Below are 20,147 nucleotides of genomic sequence, written 5' to 3'. Positions count from 1 at the left end.
TATTCTGTCTCCTGTTGCCCAGCCAGTTCTTTATCCATCTAGCTAGTACACCCTGAACCCCAGACAACTTCACTTTTTCCATCAACCTGCCATGGGAAACCTTATCAAACGCCTTACTAAAGTCCATGTAGATGACATCGACAGCCCTTCCCTCATCAATTAACTTTGTCAATTCCTCAAAGAATTCTATTAGGTTTGTAAGACATGACCTTCCCTGCACAAAACCATGCTGCCTATCACTGACAAGTCTATTTTCTTCCAGATGTGAATAGATCCTATCCCTCAGTATCTTCTCCAACAGTTTGCCTACCACTGACGTCAAGTTCACAGGTCTATAATTCCCTGGATTATCCCTGCTACCCTTTTTTTTTAGAATTAGAACAGTACAGCACAGAACAGGCCCTTCGGCCCTCGATGTTGTGCCGAGCAATGATCACCCTACTCAAGCCCACGTATCCACCCTATACCAGTAACCCTACAACCCCCATTAACCTTATTTTTTTTTAGGACACTAAGGGCAATTTAGCCTGGCCAATCCACCTAACCCGCACATCTTTGGACTGTGGGAGGAAACCGGAGCACCCGGAGGAAACCCACGCACACACGGGGAGGACGTGCAGACTCCGCACAGACAGTGACCCAGCCGGGAATCGAACCTGGGACCCTGGAGCTGTGAAGCATTGATGCTAACCACCATGCTACCGTGCTGCCCTTCTTAAACAAAGGGACAACATTAGCAATTCTCCAGTCCTCCGGGACCTCACCCGTGCTCAAGGATGCTGCAAAGATGTCTGTTAAGGCCCCAGCTATTTCAACCCTCGCTTCCCTCAGTAACCTGGGATAGATCCCATCCGGTCCTGGGGACTTGTCCACCTTAATGTCTTTTAGAATACCCAAAACTTCCCCCTTCCGTATGACAACTTGACCTAGAGTATTTAAACATCCATCCCTAGCCTCAACATCCGTCTTGTCCCTCTCCTTTGTGAATACCGATGCAAAGTACTCATTAAGAATCTCACCCATTTCCTCTGAGTCCACGCATAAATTCCCTCTTTTGTCTTTGAGTGGGCCAATCCTTTCTCTAGTTACCCTCTTGCTCCTTACATACGAATAAAAGGCTTTGGGATTTTCCTTAACCCTGTTAGCCAAAGATATTTCATGACCCCTTTTAGCCCTCTTTATTGCGCGTTTGAGATTCGTCCTACTTTCCCGATATTCCTCCAAAGCTTCATGAGTTTTGAATTGCCTTGATCCTATGTATGCTTCCTTTTTCATCTTAGCTAGTCGCTAAGATTTTAAGACAAATGTAGGTCCCATACAGGCAGAAACAGCCATTTATAATGGAGGACAAAGAAATGGCTGAGCAACTAAATACATACTTTGGTTTTATCTTCTTAAATAAGGATACCGATAAGATACCAGAATTGCTGGAGAACGCAGAGTTAGTGAGAGGGAGAAACTGAAGATCAATTTTAGTAGATCAGTAGAGAAATGGTTTTGGGGAAATTGATGGGATTGAAGGCTGCTAAATCCGCAGGACCTGATCATCTACATCCTAGAGTACTTAAGGAAGTGGCTCTGGAAATAATGGATGCATTGTTGGTCATCATCCAGTATTCTATAGACTCTGGAACAGTTTCTACAGGTTGGAGGGTAGCTAATGTAACTCCACTATTTAAAAAGGGAGGTAGAGAGAAAACAGTAAATTGTAGACCAGTAGGCCTGACATCGGTAGTCGGGAAAATTCTAGAATCCATTATCAAAGATTTTATAGCAGAGCACTTCGAAAACAGTAGCTGGATTGGACAGAGTCAGCGTGGATTTACGAAAGGGAAAACATGCTTGACAAATCTACTGGAATTCTTCCAGGATGTAATGAGTAGAGTTGATGAGGGGGAGCCAGTGGATGTGGTTTATTTGGACTTTCGGAAGGCTTTTGACAAATTCTCACATAAGAGATTAGTGTGGAAAATTAAAACACATGGGATTAGGGGCAGTGTATTGAGATGGGTAGAAAACTGGTTGGTTGACAGGAAACCAAGAGTAGGAATGAACGGGTCTTTTTCCAAATGACAGGAAGTGACTAGTGGGGTACCGCAGGGATCGGTGCGGGGACCCCAGCTATTCACAATATACACACATGATTTAGATGAGGGAACAAATTGCAATATCTCCAAATTTGCAGATGGCGCAAAGTTGGGTGGGAGGGTGAGTTGTGAGGAAGATGAGGAGATCCTTCAGTATGATTTGGACAAGTTGAGTGATTGGGAAAATTAATGGCAGATGCAGTATAATTTGGATAAATGTGAGGTTATCCACATTGGTAGCAAAAACAGGAAGGCAGACTATTATCTGAATGGTCATAAATTAGGAGCGAGGAATGTGCAATGAGAGGTGGGTGCCCTCGTACACCAGTCGCTGAAGATAACCATGAAGGTGCAGCAGGCAGTAAAGAAGGTAGATTTTTGTCCATTTTTACCAACCGGCCATCCTTCGGCACCCATGCCGGCCAACCTTTGCGATCCACGCCCACCGAACATCGCAACCCACCATTTTCACTTACCTTCAAAGCAAGCTGGTGCTGGAGCGTGGTGTTTCTATGTGAACTCTATCACACAGATCCACTTCCTATATCTCTTGTAACTGTACTAACCGCTTAAAACTTAATTCTAACGCTAACACTATCTTTAACATTTCCCTTTTATGTTTCCTCGCAGGTTTGAAGATCCTCAGATGCCTGAAGACTGGCCCAGATGAACCAACCCGACCCAACCAGACCAGGCAGGACTCCTCCAATGACCTGACCCTAACCTTGACCTGGAAGTGAATGAGGCCCAACCCGGACGTCCGACCCCGACCTCACATAGGATTCGACCCAGCCCTCGAAACACCCGACCCAGCCTGAGAAGTGACGCCAGTTCCCGGACCACCCTATCCAGCTGCCGGAACACCCGACCTGGCCGCCGACCACAAGCCCCGACCTGACCGAACCCGGAAAGGCCTGCCCAGCATCCTGACTTACCGGAGGATGGAAGGAAGAAGAATCCACCTACTCCAAGACCCAATTCCCGGAGCATCCAACCACACCACCAATGCCGCAACCGAACATGAGACCCAGCCTAACCTGACCCAGGAAGTCCCTGCCTCCGACCCGAGCCCGAACTAAAGACCTGAGAAACGGCGGAGACCGCACGCGAGGACCCAAAAGTGACAAAAGTGGAACCCGTGGGGCCCGACTGGATCGCAAACATGCCGCCCAGGCAACCCCAAAATCACCTGCACCCGGACCCTGCCAGACATGACCCAGAAAATGAAATCAACACCCCGGCCTCCATCAGACACAACCACATACCTTCCACAAGGTCAGACTTCTCCCACCGGATACCGGGGCCATCCAGAAGCTGCGGCCGACTGAGGAAGCAAGGGAAACATGGCGGTCTGTAGGTGAGTCTCAAACAACGCTGATTCAAGACTCCCTTCCCCAGCATATCCTGGCAAATGTCCAAGCATTTGAAAACAAGCTGGACTAACTGAGCGCTAGACGTAGCTCTCAGTGGGAAGTAAGAGACTGCTGTGAGCTCGGTTTCACCGAGATATGACTCACCCCTGCCTCACTGTACTGTGCCACACAACCTGAAGGCTTCTCGATACACTGAACGGACCGCACACCGTCAAAGTGAAGGGTAGAAGGGTTTGTCGCCTCATCAACCCCTCCTGGTGCTCGGACGTGGCGACCCTGGTGACCTACTGCACTCCAGACCTGGAATACCTGACCGTGAAGTGCCGCCCATGCTACCTTCCATAGAAGTTCACTTCAGCCATTATCACAGCGGTCTACATCCCACCCCAGATGGAAGTGAAGAAGGCACTTGACGAATTGTACACTGCTATAAATAATGAAACAGAACCACTGGAGGCCTTGTTCATCATGGCCGGGGATTTCAACCAGGTAAACCTCAAGAGTGAGCTGCCAAGGGCAACATGGTGGTGGAGTGCACTGCAGCCTTACAGCGCTGAGGTCCCAGGTTCGATCCCGGCTCTGGGTCACTGTCTATGTGGAGTTTGCACATTCTCCCTGTGTTTAGTGTGTGTTTCGCCCCCACAAACCAAAAGATGTGCAGGGTAGGTGGATGTGGCCAAGCTAAATTGCCCCTTAGTTGGAAAAATGAATTGGAAAAAATAAAAAATGTATGAGTGCACTGCCAAAATTCCAGCAACACATCTCCTGTCTCAATAGGGGCGCCAACACTCTTGACCACTGAGACACAAAAATCAAGGACACCATTTCCATTACCGCACTTTGGAAACTTAGTGACGTTTAAAGGGCATCTTGACAAATACATGAGTAGGATGGGAATAGAGGGATACAGACCGCGGAATTATAGGATATTTTTGTTTAGGTGGGCAGCATGGTCGGCGCAGGCTTGGAGGGCCGAAGGTCCTGTTCCTGTGCTGTATTTTTCTTTGTTCTTTGTTCTTAAGATGGTGCCCTTTCTCCTGGCAGAAGCAGAAACCATTTTTTGAAATGTTTTCTTTGTATGGTTGGACTTTCTGGCATGTTGTGCAATTGAGGACCAGTAAACTGCCTACAGAAATTCTGCGTCGACATTTCTCAACCCCAAGGTGACCCTCATGGATCTGCCTGAGCACCATGGTTTGCATGCTTTGGGGAATGACGATTCTATCCAGTTTCAGAAGGATCGCTTCAACAACCGTTAACTCGTCCTTAACGTTGAAGAACTGGGGGCATTGCCCCTTTTGCCAGCCATGGGCGAGGTATTGCATCACGGGCTGCAGTAGGGGATCTTTGGCAGTTTCTTCGCGTATTTGGATAACTCGTTCATCAGTGGCTGGGAGGTTGCTGGCACACAGCTGTACCTGTGCCTCAATGTGGTGAATGAAGTCGCCCTATTCACACGGCATAGCGATGGATCGGGATAGGGCATCCACGATGATCAGCTCCTTACCCGGTGTGTAGAAGAGTTCGAACTCATATCGGCGGAGACAAAGAAGAATTCACTGCAGCCTAGGTGTCATATCATTTAAATCCTTCTGGATTATGTAAACTAAGGGCCTGTGGTCTGGTTCCACCGTGAACTTTGGCAGACCGTATACGTAGTCATGAAACTTGACTATTCCTGTCAGGAGACCCAAGCACTCCTTTTCGATCTGGGCATACCGTTGTTCGGTCGGAGCCATAGCCCTGGAGGCGTATGCCACTGGAGCCCAGGATGAGGAGTCGTCTCTCTGGAGGAACACCGCACCCGGCTTGCGTCTGTGGATATCTTGCGTATCCTTGGTTGGGTCAAAGAACGCCAGTACTGGGGCTGTGGTGAGCTTCGCCTTCAGCTTAAGCCACTCGGCTTGATGTGCGGGAAGTCACTGGAAAACTTTGGACTTTACTACGAGATTCCGGAGGGCTGTGGTGTGGGATGCTATGTTAGGAATGAATTTTCCGAGAAAATCTACCATCCCAAGGAACCATAGGACCGCCTTTTTGTCCTCTGGGGTCTTCATGGCATTGATTGCCAGCACCTTGTTGGCGTCCGGTTGCACGCTCTGCTGTGAAATGTGGTCACCCAGAAACTTGATAGCGGACCTACCAAATGAGCATTTGGCCCTGTTGAGCTGCAGGCCATTTTTGTGGATCCTCTGGAAAGCCTGTCTAGGGCGAGCGATGTGATCCTTGTGTGTTGTGGACCAGAACATCACATCGTCCACATAGACTCGCACCCCATCGATGCCCTCCATCATTTGCTCCATTATTCGATGAAAGACTTCGGAAGCTGAACGGAGTGTTAAACGCGCACAGCTTCTGACTGGACTCGTCCAGCTGTATCTGCCAGAAACCCCGTGAGGCGTCCAGCTTGGTTAAAAATTTGGCATGAGCCATCTCACAGGTTAATTCTTCTCGCTTCGGGATCGGGTAGTGCCCTCGCATGATGTTGCGATTCAGGTCTTTGGATCGATGCAAATGCGGAGTTCACCAGAGGGCTTCTTGACGCAGACCATGGAGCTGACCAGCCTGTTGGATCCATGACCTTTGAAATGATGCCTTGGTCTTGGAGCTCTCGTAGCTGCATTTTCAGACGATCCTTGAGAGGAGCTGGCACCCGGCGTGGTGCATGGATGACTGGGGTGGCATTCGGCTTGAGTAGTATCTTGTAGCGACATGGGAGCGTGCCCATTCCATCAAACACATTGTGGTATTGCGTGAGAATGTCATCTATCTCAGCCTGTAGGGTTGCATTGGGCGAGGCAGTTGCAGGTGTGGAGGACATGGCATGGACTCGCTGGACTAGATTTAGGAGTTTTCATGCGCGAGCACTGAGCAGGGATGCCTTGTCAGGCCGGACGACCTAGAATCTTAACGTTGCCTTGATTGCCTTGTGAGATACAGCGAGCTGGCATGATCCACTGGCAGCTATGTCATTGCCATTGTAATCAAGGAGCTGGCAGGCTGGTGGAAGAATGCTCGGTTGGTTTCGGATGCTGTCGAGGTCTCACTGTGATATGAGATTCGCAGATGCGTCAGTGTCCAATTTGAATCGGGTGCGACACTGGTTGACCGTGATGACAGCACACCACTCGTCGTCAGGATCCACACTCAAGATTGAAAGGCGGTTTGCAGGCGCGGTGGAGACCAGCTCGCGTGTGATGATGATGCCCACCCAATATGGAGACTGGAGGCAGTCAACATTGGGGTCTGTTGGGCTTTCGGGATCAGAATCCTGCATGCCTTGTTGTATGCAGCGGGCACGTCTGTGCTGCAGCTGGGATCGCTGGCTGTTTCTCAGTGGAGCGGACCTGCAGAGGGCCGCATAATGCCCAGGCTTTCCACACTGAAGACATCGCCTGCCTTTGGCTGGACATTGCCGCTTTAAATGTACGGAGCCACATTTTGGACACGTCATGACGCTGACGTCAGTGCGTTATATGTGCCTTCGCGCATGCGCAGTGCAGTCGGATGACATTCGCACATGTGCAGTAGGGTCTTCAGCCTCATCGTCCTCCCGGTCATGGCGCGCACACGTGGGGACCCGGGAAAAGTACACAAAACGACCACTCTCCTCAATGCTCAGGCCTTGAATTTCTGCAATGGCCTGCACCCTTTCTGCCTCATGAGAGGCCAGTTTTGCAGTTTCTGCTGCCCTGATGCTGGAGTAACGATTCCTGGCATGCTCATGGACAACGCACATTTCGATGGCGACGGAGAAGGTCAACTGTTTGATTGTAGTCGGACTGGACCTCGAAAACGATCTGATCCCGGATCAGGGAATCAACCCAGAGAGTGGTCGGCCTGCGGAAGACGTTACCACAGGAAGCAGTTGCGGCCCAAACATTTGTATGTCATCAAGAATCAGTTAGATATAGCAAGTGGGGCAAAGGGCATCGAAGGATATGGTGGGGAAGGCAGGATTAGGCTATTGAGTTGGATGATCAGCCATGATCATAATGAATGGCGGAGCAGGCTCGAAGGGCCGAATGGCCTCCTCCTGCTCCTATTTTCTATGCTTCCATGTTTCATCCATTAAACAAGAACATATTGCAAAATGTATGAAAAATCTGGCCCATAGAGTTTTTACACAGAGCATTAATAATAAAGGAAATCACATCCCAATATATTGTATCATGCTGAAATGAACCAGATCAAGAGGTTGCATGACATTTTTCTGGTGAATTTTATCAGGATCCCATATTTGGCTGCTGCCCCATGTCACAGAGAGAGAGCCTTCACAACTTGGATAATATATCAATTAAGTCCATTAGGAAAGGGCTGGCGAGACAGCAAATTGAAAAGAGTTTTAAAGGTTATATGGATTAGGATAGATGCAGGTGATTAATTTGATTACAACTCACACATTGCTGTCATCAGAGATGAGTCAGCTGTACAGCACAACTGTTTTATGTGTCAGTTGTAAGTTTGCATTAATATTTTGAGAGTCAAATTCCAGCAGGGATTCTCCTGAACTCCCATTGAAGTTCTACCACCAGCAGCTCCTCCTGATTAATACATTTCACAAGACTTCATCTTCTTGAGGTTGCCTTTCTCAGGAGAATAAATGGGTCGGCAAAAACAAATGAAATTGTCTGGGGTTTGATACACCAAATATGGGATTTTTTTTTGGAAGTCATATTGGCAACTTTAAGCAGTGAAAATAAATAACAGGCTTCATCAATGGGCAGCACGGTAGCATGGTGGTTAGCATAAATGCTTCACAGCTCCAGGGTCCCAGGTTCGATTCTGGCTTGGGTCACTGTCTGCACATCCTCCCCGTGTGTGCGTGGGTTTCCTCCGGGTGCTCCGGTTTCCTCCCACAGTCCAAAGATATGCAGGTTAGGTGGATTGGCCATGCTAAATTGCCCTTAGTGTCCAAAATTGCCCTTAGTGTTGGGTGGTGTTACTGGGTTATGGGGATAGGGTGGAGGTGTTGACCTTGGGTAGGGTGCTCTTTCCAAGAGCCGGTGCAGACTCGATGGGCCGAATGGCCTCCTTCTGCACTGTAAATTCTATGATATCAATGATCTGGCTTGTTTATCCATTTGCGAGCGGAGCCTTGCCAGTCAGGAAAGTTGGGGTTTCAAGTTTCCCATTTGTGGTAAAGTTAGCTGATGTGAGCCAGAATGACGGGTGAGTTGGTGCAATCGTTCTCAGCACCTTTGGGTTATGAAGGGGCAATTGGTCAAGAGTTTCTGCTCCTGATTAGGTTAGAGGTGTGTTTGTGTTGGCATGGCGGTAGGTAGGATTAAGCTCAGCTCTGATCCTTCCTCTGGATACAATAGCCTGCCTATATGGGACAGGCACACACATGAATAATGTTTGCTCAATTGGAACCGAGACCAACCATCGACAGAAACCTGAAGCAGAAGCAGGTTTTGAGGCAATAAAAGAGGTAAACATTTTGGGTGAGATTCTCCAATCCCCCAGCTGCGGGTTTGTCCGCGACACGCCGTTCCCTGCCGGTGGGATTCACTGCTCCCGCTTGTCAATGGGACTTTCCATTGAACTCCCCCCACGCCGCCGGGAAACCCATGGGCGGGGGTGCACTGCTGGCGGGAACAGGGAATCGCAATGACTGGTGAATTCTGGCCTTCATCATGTGATAGTGACCACCAAATGAAACAAATTCAGATGTCATTATTAATTTGTGGTGAATCTTCACGAAAAAATCTTCATGGCGCCGAGGTCCCAGGTTCCATCCTGGCTCTGGGTCACTGTCCGTGTGGAGCTTGAACATTCTCCCTGTGTTTGCATGGGTTTCGTCCCCACACCCCAAAAAGATGTGCAGGCTAGGTGGATTGGCCACGCTAAATTGCCACCTAATCAAAAAAAAATGAATTGGGTACTCTAAATTTATTTAAAAAAAACAAAAACCAGTAGGATGAGAAATGACAGTTTATAATGTTGACATTTAATGTGTCGAAAATATGCAAAAAATATTACTTTGTCAACTATCTTAATGGAGTCATTTTGTTTAAAATTGCATTGGAGTACATCGTCACAGCAATCGTAAGTGGTGATATCATGGTGCAAAAGAGCAGCCCTTTCCACCTCAATCAAACAAAACTTTCCACCCTTCACTTATCAAGGCAGTGATACTTTAAGAGAAATGCTGTAACATTGTTCGCTTTGGTGGTTTCAAAATAGTTTCTGAAATTATAGGTATTGTGCTTACAAGAAGAGTGCCAGAATACCAAGTGATTAAACTTTCTCACACATGAGAGATTTGCTGTAATTATTGCCCTGCACGCCTTTGTATTAATGACAGGCGATAGGAAATCTGCCCTCCACTACTTATGTCAGACGCCAATGGTCACAGGTTGGCAGGTTCCTTTTCTGGTGTTTCAGAAGTTCGAGGAATGAGTTTTTTTTGCCCCCCCCCCCCCCTCAAGTCAAATCTTTTTCAACATCTGAGCTAAAATTCACATAGCGGCAATCAGTTTTTAATGAACGGAGGAGGATTTATCACCACGAGCAAAACACAAAAATGTTATTCGCGTTCCATTATTTCATACTTCAAAGGTTTTGTAAAATTGCCACTTTCTCTGCTAAATTCATAATGAAGGATTGATTTGTTTCATTTCATTTCAGGAGAATCATGAAAATCAATGCTTTGCTGTCTTTTTGGCAGTTTTCAAATTGGTGGCAACAAACAGATTGAAAGACATTCGGAGCTTGTTACAACTTGAATGAAGCGAACTGTATTGATTTATCATGAATGGTTCACAATTTGGTGCTTTACTTGCAGTGCAAACAGTTAGTTGATTGGCTTTAAGTCCCAGTCAAACATTGCTAATGTACTATACTCATCACGCTCTTGAGCATTGGACTGCATACTAACCTCTGATAAAAGATTTAAGGCAAGGAGTCTCGAAAGACTCAACCCAGTGAAATACATTTAGCCCCTCAACACACGAGAAGAGTTTCTTACGGGGTATGCCAGTCAAGATAACTGTAAATCTTTCTTTAGTCGGGTTGTGCCGAACTGTCTGTGATTACAGCAGCACTTATCATTATAAAGGTGTGGGAAAATTGAGGTTGTTCTATTCTCTGATGCACGCTTTTCTTTGCATTGGTGAGGTTCAAACAAGAGTCTCAATCCGAAGTATTAGCGATTTCAGTTCTCAGGTGCATGGCTCTGTTGTGCACTTTGAGGTTTATTTCGGATTTAATCATCAAAGGTCCTAGTTTTCACCAAACCTGCTGCTTCCCAGCAGTGTTAGTTCATGGATATTTACAGCATCAGCCTCAAAAAGAACAGTACTTTCGTGCTCCAAACATAATGCCCAAGGTGCCAATGTTAGATGTGTGCGAGATCTCCGGCAGGGCCTTGAATCTTCTGGTCCGGTGGGAATTACCCCATTATCCGACAGGGTAAATGTTTGAACCAACAGAACAAGGAAGGAATTGTTGCCTTTCACAGTTTATTCTTGATGTCTGGCTCACAGATATCGACGATTAAGGATACTGACCTCTGCCCGTATGTCCTTCCAATATGAACCTAGTCTAGCATGAAATGGCTCGTAATCGCAGCAAGCAAAGAGTTCAGCTATCTCCTCTTGACATACTACAGAAAACCAGGAATAATCCCCATATCAGCCATAATCCCCCTTTCATCTGATTTCCCAAGTCTCTTGAATGTTGAGTTGGTCCATGGTCAGTAATATGTGCTGCCACCTTGGTGAGAGATATTGACACACACTAGATGAGGATTCATCATTGGCTTTCATTATTTTATTGCCCATACATAATACCTTCACAATTCAATACTTCTTTCAGCTATTTTGCACGTTCAGACAGAATTAACGTGATTTTCTTTTGTTTGCAGTTCGTTCCTTCCAGTTTTAGAAATGGCTGTCTGGTGTTGTTGTTTTGTGTGCTTTTTGCTTCCTCAATGATGACCTCACATGGGGCGGCAGGTGCCACAGTGGTTAGCACTGCTGCCTCACAGCGCTAGGACCCGGATTCAATTCCACCCTTGGGTGACTGTGTGGAGTTTGCACGTTCTCCCTGTGTCTGCGTGGGTTTCCTCTGGGTGTTCTGGTTTCTCCCCACAATCCAATGGTGTGCAGGTTAGGCGGATTGGCCGTTCTAAATTGACACTTAGTGTCCAAAAGGTTAGATAGGGTACTCTTTCTGAAGACTCGATGGGCAGAATGGCCTCCTCTGCACTGTAGGGATTCTATGATTCCATATGACCCGTATTACGATCCCAGACCAGATCCCAACAGTTGCCAGGATACTGGACAGAAACCCTCCGATACCCTCCTGAATGACTCTTGGTCAGTGTGGTGATCTGCTGAGCTCTCCAGAATAAGCTCTTCCGGACAAGTGTGGACCTCGAGGAGATAGCTCATCGGGGGTCGAGCAAAAGTCGGGGGTGAGAGAGGAGGAAAATTTGGAAGCAGAGGGTGATGGTGCTGAACAGAGAGATATTCGTCCTGCATGACGATTGACCTCCTCCTGCTACCGTTCAGGGTCAAGGACCTCCCTCGTCTCCCTCATGGCTCCAGGTTGAGATCCAGGTCAGCACCAGTGAAGTCCCAGGTGTCGGGCCTCCAGTTCCTCTGTGACATCTTGCTTCCCTCTTGTGCAGCGGAAGACTTTGACATAAACCACAGATTTCGACCTCAGGAAATCCTGCAGCCTCAAACGATGGCTACTGTCAGGTGTTTAAATGAGTTCCATACTTCATCTGACTCTCCTCCATTGGTTCTAACTGGACAGGAAGCCCGTCTTCCATGACAACGTTTCGCCCAAGCAAAAATCCATCGATTCCCCACTAGAGGCAAGTTTCTGACCCAAAAACCTCTGCCACAAAAATGTAGCCCTTGGTATCCTGCACACAACTTCCTTTCCAGCCTATCTATGAATCATCAGCAAATTTGGCTACATCCAAGTCCTTAATACAGATTGGAGATAACTGAGGCCTAGTCCCTCATCCCTGTCACACCTCATTAGTTTTCATTTGTCAATCTGAAAGTGACTAATTTATCCTGCCTCTGCATTTTTTTGGTGGTTAGCCAATCTATGATAAAATCTTACTCCCAACACCATAGACTTTTACCTGGTACAGATGCCTTTTATGTTGAACCTTTCTAAATATCTTTTGGAAATCCATACTGGTTCTCCTTTATCCATCTTGCTTGTTACATAAACAACTCATTTGTACTGACTTATTAAACATGATTTCCCGTTCATGAAACTGTGCTGATGAGCTCTAAGCCCTGGTCCTTGGCATTACGCACGTTTACTTTCAGTCTTCCTAATGTACCAAACATTCTGTGTGGACCTGTCTTTTGTATCCTGGACAATCTATGTGCATCCAACAACAATAATACTAATAATAATTATCATTATTATTATTATTCAGCACAGTGTCTGTATCTGAGCTGGCGGCTGTGAGTGTAAAATTGAATGTCGGTGTTTTCCTTCCCTTGCACTACAGCCTGGGCAAGTTCCAATTTATGGAAATCCGAAAGATGAGAGGCACAAGGTTAGAGATGTGGTGAGGGTAGAGGACGAAGTAAGAAGGGCAAGTTTACACCATCTGCAGCTTGCAAACCAGAATACATTGGGGAATGAGGGGGAAATAGGGTTTGGGAAAGAGGATTCAGTGTTAGGATTCCACCATCTTCAATTGCTTTGACCCTGCCGATTGTCAGAACCTCAGCAAAAGCCATTCCCATATGGGCCAACATAGCCTTCTTCATGGACTCTGGAATAATCTCCAGTTAGTTCCTGCTGCTTCTGGTTGTGCCTCTCATCCATCTGCAAGAGAGAAGCAAGCAAGTAGGTCAGTGAGTATTGTCCAATCTGTTTAGGTTCTGTGGCTGTCTTTTCTGAATACTTCTGTGAATGCAAGCTGTGGGATGTGGATGTGAGCAGTGTCCAGCAGTGTTACGTATGTGAGGGTGAGGTGAAGCACATCATTTAAGTATGAGTCCTGATTGATTGGGATTGGTGGATGATATGTGATTGGGTGCAGTGAATTGAGTAGTGGCTGACGAATGTGGCTTTTGGAGATGCAGTCACTGACCTTGACTAGTTGCATGAGCACAGTAAGAACAACAAAGAACAAAGAAAATTACAGCACAGGAACAGGCCCTTCGGCCCTCCCAGCCTGCGCTGATCCAGATCCTTTATCTAAACCTGTTGCCTATTTTCCAAGGACCTACTTCCATCTGTTCCCCGCCCGTTCATATATCTGTCTAGATGCATCTTAAATGATGCTATCGTGCCTGCCTCTACCACCTCCGCTGGCAATACGTCGTCATTCACCTGAGGAAGGAGCAGTGCTCCGAAAGCTAGTGATTTGAAACAAATCTGTTGGGCTTTAACCTGGTGTTGTAAGACTTCTTCCTATGCTCACCCCAGTCCAACGTTGGCGTCTCCACATTGTTGCATGAGGTCATTGATATTTATTTTAAAATCTTTAAGGGCACACTCCTGGTATCAAACTCCATGGCTAGATGTTCCCATTGTCTTCCCATTGTACATCTGAAGGACCTCCTGTTTCCCAGAGGAAAAGGATGTCTCTCTTCCTTTCCACCTCCTCCGTCAAGACCTCCAGTCCAGCATCTAAAAACCTGAGAGTCTACACTCTGCATTGGTCAGATTCAGATTTGGAATGATCCTAGTATGTCCCTCCTCTTTAAGAGGTTCGGGCAAGTTTTAAGTATTACAGGCTTGCTTTATTGAATGTAGTTTATTGATGATACTGAGCCGCCCGCTGATGCATGACAGTGAACAATAATTGCAGGTCGAGTTTTAATTAGAAATGTTGCAACCACAAAAAAGGTGTTTCTTTAAAGTGGCCCGTGAGCTAAGAATGTGTAGCCCCCTTTTAATTTCTGAACGATTTATGTGGTGTTCTTTGTGTTTATTTAGAATGGCTGGCGCGGTGTTCCATGAAGACCGCAGTATATCTTTAACTTAAACAAAGCTATGATTTTATTTACACTACTAAACTGTGTTTCAACACTTAGTTCTTTTAGAATACAGAATTGATCAGTAACATCTAACTACATTCACCTACTGCTAATCTCACTACTGGTAGAAACTATAATCTAACCTTCTCATACTAACTGCTCTTATGACCTTCACTAGCTATCTCCTGCATACACTCCTCTCCTGAGGTCCAGCATCACTGCTTTATATAGTAGTGTCTGCAGCTCCCTCGAGTAGCTATTCATGGTACTACATTAACCCTTGCAATGCTGTTAGCTCTGCCAATACCAAAATTTAATTTAAAAACAAGCCAGCAGGCAAGGTTTATTCTTCAACATGATAAAGATTATTTATTACAATAACTACTGCTGAAAGCTACTTGAATAATGGTGATAAAGCTATTAATGAAAATACAGACACAAATATTAAAATGCAAATAAAGGAAGAAGATAATGAAAGATGAGATTTCAAATTCATCTCTTTGAGTTGCTGGCCCTTTGCTTTGAATTCCTTCTTTTCAAAGTGAAGGAGTTGGAGCTTGAGGTTGAGTTTAGCTTCTGTGACAGCTTGTGTCATTGAAGACTTGGGGTCTGCTCTTTCAGGTAGACTCAACAAGCAGAACAGGCCCTGGGTATAAGTGAAGGTGCCTGTTCTCACTTTTGTACTGCACGTACTAGTCGGGGTGCTAGGTAGACTGGTTTAGTGCAACGGAGAAAACCTTCCTCCGCCTCTCCCTGCTGGGAAACAGTTCCTGTTTGAAGGGGCAAGATTTCCTGCTGTTCACATTGGCGGGATATTCCGATCCCACCAATGGCGCACCCCCGCCACGGGCTTGCTGGTAGCGTGGGGTGGATTCAGTGGGAAATCCCATTGACAACAGCGACACCAAAAGATCCCGCCACCAGCCCACAGCGAGCTGCTTCCCATCACTGCGAAACATACCGCGGGGGAGGCCAGGGAATCTCGCCGAAGGTGCCTCTCTCATGATCAAAGATAGTCGCCTCTTTAGGCAGATTTCAGGCTTTTCTCACAGCATGAAACCCAAAGATGGCAAGTCCCAAAGTCACAAATCATGCTTCCTCGTGAAGTATTCGTCGTTCAAACAACCTCTCTTCCACTGGGGTTCTATTTTTCAGCTTTTCATTACCGTCCTTATCAGTTAATTGTTTTTGTTCAGGAAGAAGACCGGCGAGTGGAAGGATCTCATTTACACTCATGGAACAGTCATTTGTGATGCTCCTTGAGACAAGCAGTATGATAACCTTTCGGGATCAGCACTGAAAGATGCCAAATTGTCTGTCGATACTTCTGAATAAAGGCTTTTCAAGAGTTTTATTTAAAACAAACATGTGTTTTTTTTAAACTGTTGCCCTTAAAAATCTGTAGTATCATAACTACACGTTTCTGACAGAAGTTTAAGTTTGGTGTGCTTGCAACAGGCATCATGATCCCCATGTTTGTTTTGAGAGCAACCAATTTATCGTTCACACAGAACATACAGAGAGCCTCATCCTGTTGTGGTGACCACAGTGAAAGTGAGTGACAGACGATGCTAACACTATATAGTTCTCACTGTCGTCTTTTTATAGTCCATTGTGCGTATTAGCATATTCAGCTATTCATGCCAGTTTTCCTTTTACCGCAAAAATTCTTTCCTTCTGCACCCAGTATGGCCAATTACTCTCATGTACTTCTCTCCAGTGTGGATGACAGGTCAGCAGGAGCTTCAGTGTTGAGGTAATTTTCTGTCAGTCACAAAGCATACTTGACTTTGACGCAAATTTCCCACTTTTCCCTTTGATGTGAGAAGTCAACTTGTTATCGGGCCAGCAAGAAGCAAAAATCAGCCTCTACAGTAATGTAAACTCCCGTGAGTTTACCAGCCAGGCACAATGAAGTGGCACAGTGGTTAGGACTGATTCCTCACAGCGCCGGGGACCCGGGTTCAATTCTGACCTTGGGTGAGTGTCTGTGTGGAGTTTGCACGCTCTCCCTGTGTCTGTGTGGATTTCCTCCGGCTGCTCCGGTTTCCTCCCACAGTCCAAAGGTATGCAGGTTAGGGGCATTGGCCACTCTAAATTGCCACTTAGCGTCCAAAAGATTAGGTGGGGATATATGGATATTGTGGGGAATGGGCCTAGGTAGGGCGCTCTAACAGAGAGTCAGTGCGGTCTCGATGAGCCAAATGGCCTCCTTTTGCAATGCAGGTATATGGAAAATTCAATAGAGTGCCAGGACCTACCTAGGTCACAAAGGCACGACGATATGTGATCTTCAATAGTTTCAGCCTCTTTACTGGCCGTGGCCTTAGCAATTGGATTTCCAATAACAGTTAATACTATCTCCTGCAGAGAGGATTTACAGGTGTGCCTGTCCCACTTGGCTAGTTCCTGCTGTGTCCACTTCCATGCTACCTTATTATATAAGTGTGAGAGGGAAGGGGTGGGGGGGGGGGGCACGGCAGCAGAGTCGTTAGCACTGCTGCCTCACGGCGCCGGGTTCCCAGGTTTGATCTCGGACCTGGGTCACTGTCCCGTGGAGTTTGCACATTCTCCCCATGTTTGCGTGGGTCCCACCCCCACAACCCCAAAGATGTGCTAAATTGCCCCTTAATTGGGAAAATTAAAAAAAAAACATATGTATATATGTGTGAGGGAAGTGTGTCAGTGAGTGATGGATCTCTGAAAGTAAAAATGTAGAAGAGTAAATTTGTGACATGGGGAGATTCGGAACCCTGGATATGCGTCATCCCTTCTCAGTTCCCAAATAACAGAGATTCCAGACTGCACTTCTTTGTAAAGTTATTTGAAACTCTATTCGTCAGCATTAGTGTATATTGATAAAGTCAACTTTTCAATACAAAATTTAGGAAGTTCCAACTAGTCCGGCAACAAGCTAGTCAGATCGATTGTCTTTAGCAAATGCAGTGGTTGAGTTCTACAATATAACTCGGTAATTCTTCAAATCAAACACACACTATTAAAAATGACTGAGTGATTTAAACAAAAGAAAATGGCAATTTTGCAAAAGCAAGCAGAGCATAGGATTCAGAAAATAGGTCAGATTGATTCTGGAATGGAGAAAAAGGTGTTTTCTCATCCCAACAACTGATTTTTTTAAGGAGATTACTATCTTTAAAGGTTCGCCCTCTTTACAACTGTGATTGGTTTTAACTAATTTAGAATTCACTTAATTCGACCGAAGTGTCTGTCAAATTCAAGAGATAAACGATTTGCTGTAATTTTCCATGATAGTCTGAGCGAAACACATTTCCCACAAGAAATTACCACTATGGGCTGACTAGTCGTTACCATCAAAACGGAACTGGGATGTCAGACCAGTTCTCCAAAACACAAAGGGTCTTTTCTGCTATTTGCACTCACTAGCAGTCTGCAAACAACTTGCAAAATGTGAACAATAAGTCTTATCTGATTAATTAACAAGTAGTCAGCCATTTCTTACTCATGGTGAACATATTTTGATTTAGTTAATTACTCTTAAGTATTAAAGGATTTTTCCAACCAGGATTGCTTCATTAAACTTTTTATCTATCTTATCTATAGCTAACCAGAAAATCTGATTTCTATCAGTGAGTCTTCTGCAATTTGTTTGGCTGATGCAGTTGTCATGGTTGAATAGCTGGTAGCATCTTGAAGTGTGTGGTGGTGTAGTTAGGTTATGAATGTTAAGAATGAGCTCAGCTTGACAGGGATTGTTGGCTGCGGCGTTTTAAATTGAGCAGTAGCTGAGGTCACTGGAGGCTGTTTGCGGGGTATAGCATTTACTTGCCTTGACCACTAGGGTGAGGACATTGAACTGCTTGTGTCATGGCATTCAGGCCCTTGGGGCTTGATCCCTGGTTTTGACCTCTGTAACGCTGCCTGCTATTTGAGCACGCCCCGCTGCAGATCAAGAACAGCTCTCTTACTTCCCACATTCTCCAACAAGACCTTACTGCATTGTCTGAGAACCCAGGAGCCTACTTTTCTGTCATTCCTTTTTTTTCTAAATTCATTTTTTCCAATTAATGGGCAATTTAGCGTGGCCAATCCACCTACGCTGCACAGCTTGTTGTGCGGGGGCAAAACCCACGCAAACATGGGGAGAATGTGCAAACTCCACACGGACAGTGACCCAGAGCCGGGATCGAACCTGGGACCTCGGCGCCGTGAGGCAGCAGTGCTAACCACTGAGCCACCATGCTTCCCTGCTCTTCTGTCATTCCTGACTACTCCAGGACAGATTCAGTTCTTCCACTTCTGTCTGCTCTTGTCGCAATTGCTTTGAGCAATGCTAATTTAAATTGTTAATGAAAGCAAAATATACTGGAAATCTGAAATAAAATAGAAAATGCTGGAAAAACTCAGCAACTCAGCAAGTGGGGCTGTTTAGCACAGGGCTAAATTGCTGGCTTTGAAAGCAGACCAAGCAGGCCAGCAGCATGGTTCGATTCCCGTCACAGCCTCCCTGAACAGGCGCCGAAATGTGGCGACTAGGGGCTTTTCACAGTAACTTCATTGAAGCCTACTCGTGACAATAAGCGATTTTCATTTCATTTTCAAGTCAAGCAGCATCTGTGGAGAGAGAAACAGAGTTAACATTTTGAGTCCATATATCTCTTCTTCCGAGCTAGTGCTAATGGGTCACATCCTCATGCATACAGCCAATGAACTGCACAGTTAAAATCCATAGAATTCTTACAGTGCAGAAGGAGGCTTTTCGGCCCATCGAGTCTGCGCTGACCCTCCGAAAGAGCACCCTACCTAAGCCCACTCCCCCACCCTATCCCCATAACTCCGCGCATGACCATGACCAATCCACCTAACCTGCACATCTTTGGACTGTGGGAAGAATCTGGAGCACCCAGAGGAAACCCACACAGACACGGGAGAAAGTGCAAATTCCACACAGTCACCCAAGGTTAGAATTGAACCTGAGTCCCTGACACTGTGAGGCAGCAGTGCTAAACATTGTGCCACCGCTTACATTTCACTGTATGCAGCATGCCCACAAATAAGCAAGCAGCAGAATGTTGGCTGTCTGCATTACATTGAACGGTTGTCGGTTAATCACATCGCAATCCTTACATGTGTTCCAGGAGCTAACGTTCCCTCTCCTTCCATGGTTTTGTCCCTCAGTCTGGCCTGTATAAGACTCCGTCCCACACAGACCTGTTGCCTTTTCACTGAGCTAATAGTGGCCCAAGAGACAACTCAGCTTTCAGGGATTGACATTAAATGTCAGCGCTGCCAGCAACACCCGCATCCTGGAAACGATTAACAAATATAAAGAAACAGCAACAAGGCAGGTAGACAGGACTGGACTGTCATTGTCTGGAATGAAGCATCAACTGGTACAAGCTCCAAACCCCATTGATTTCCATAGTCCTGTGTCTTACAGAGCAGCACTCAGCTGTGCACTTGGATTTGTTGCTCTGCTGTAGACTGAAATAACACGTAAGACCCTTCAACAGGAATAAGTGGCTACGTTTCAAAACCAGTCTTTTTCTGAAATTGGAATGAAATGAGGGTGGCAACATGTTGGCTGGCTGACGTCTAAGCAAGCTGGAAACATAAACTGCTGCTGGGATCATTCGAAGATTCTCTTGTTTTGAAGGGGGTAAAGATTACAGTGATCAAACCCATGATAGCGAATTTATGGTTGCCATTATTATGAAAAATTAGCTCAAGTTCCG

The sequence above is a fragment of the Scyliorhinus canicula genome, chromosome 8 (assembly GCF_902713615.1).
Source record: "Scyliorhinus canicula chromosome 8, sScyCan1.1, whole genome shotgun sequence".
NCBI lineage: Eukaryota > Metazoa > Chordata > Chondrichthyes > Carcharhiniformes > Scyliorhinidae > Scyliorhinus > Scyliorhinus canicula.
Note: the sequence above shows the minus strand (reverse complement) of the source record.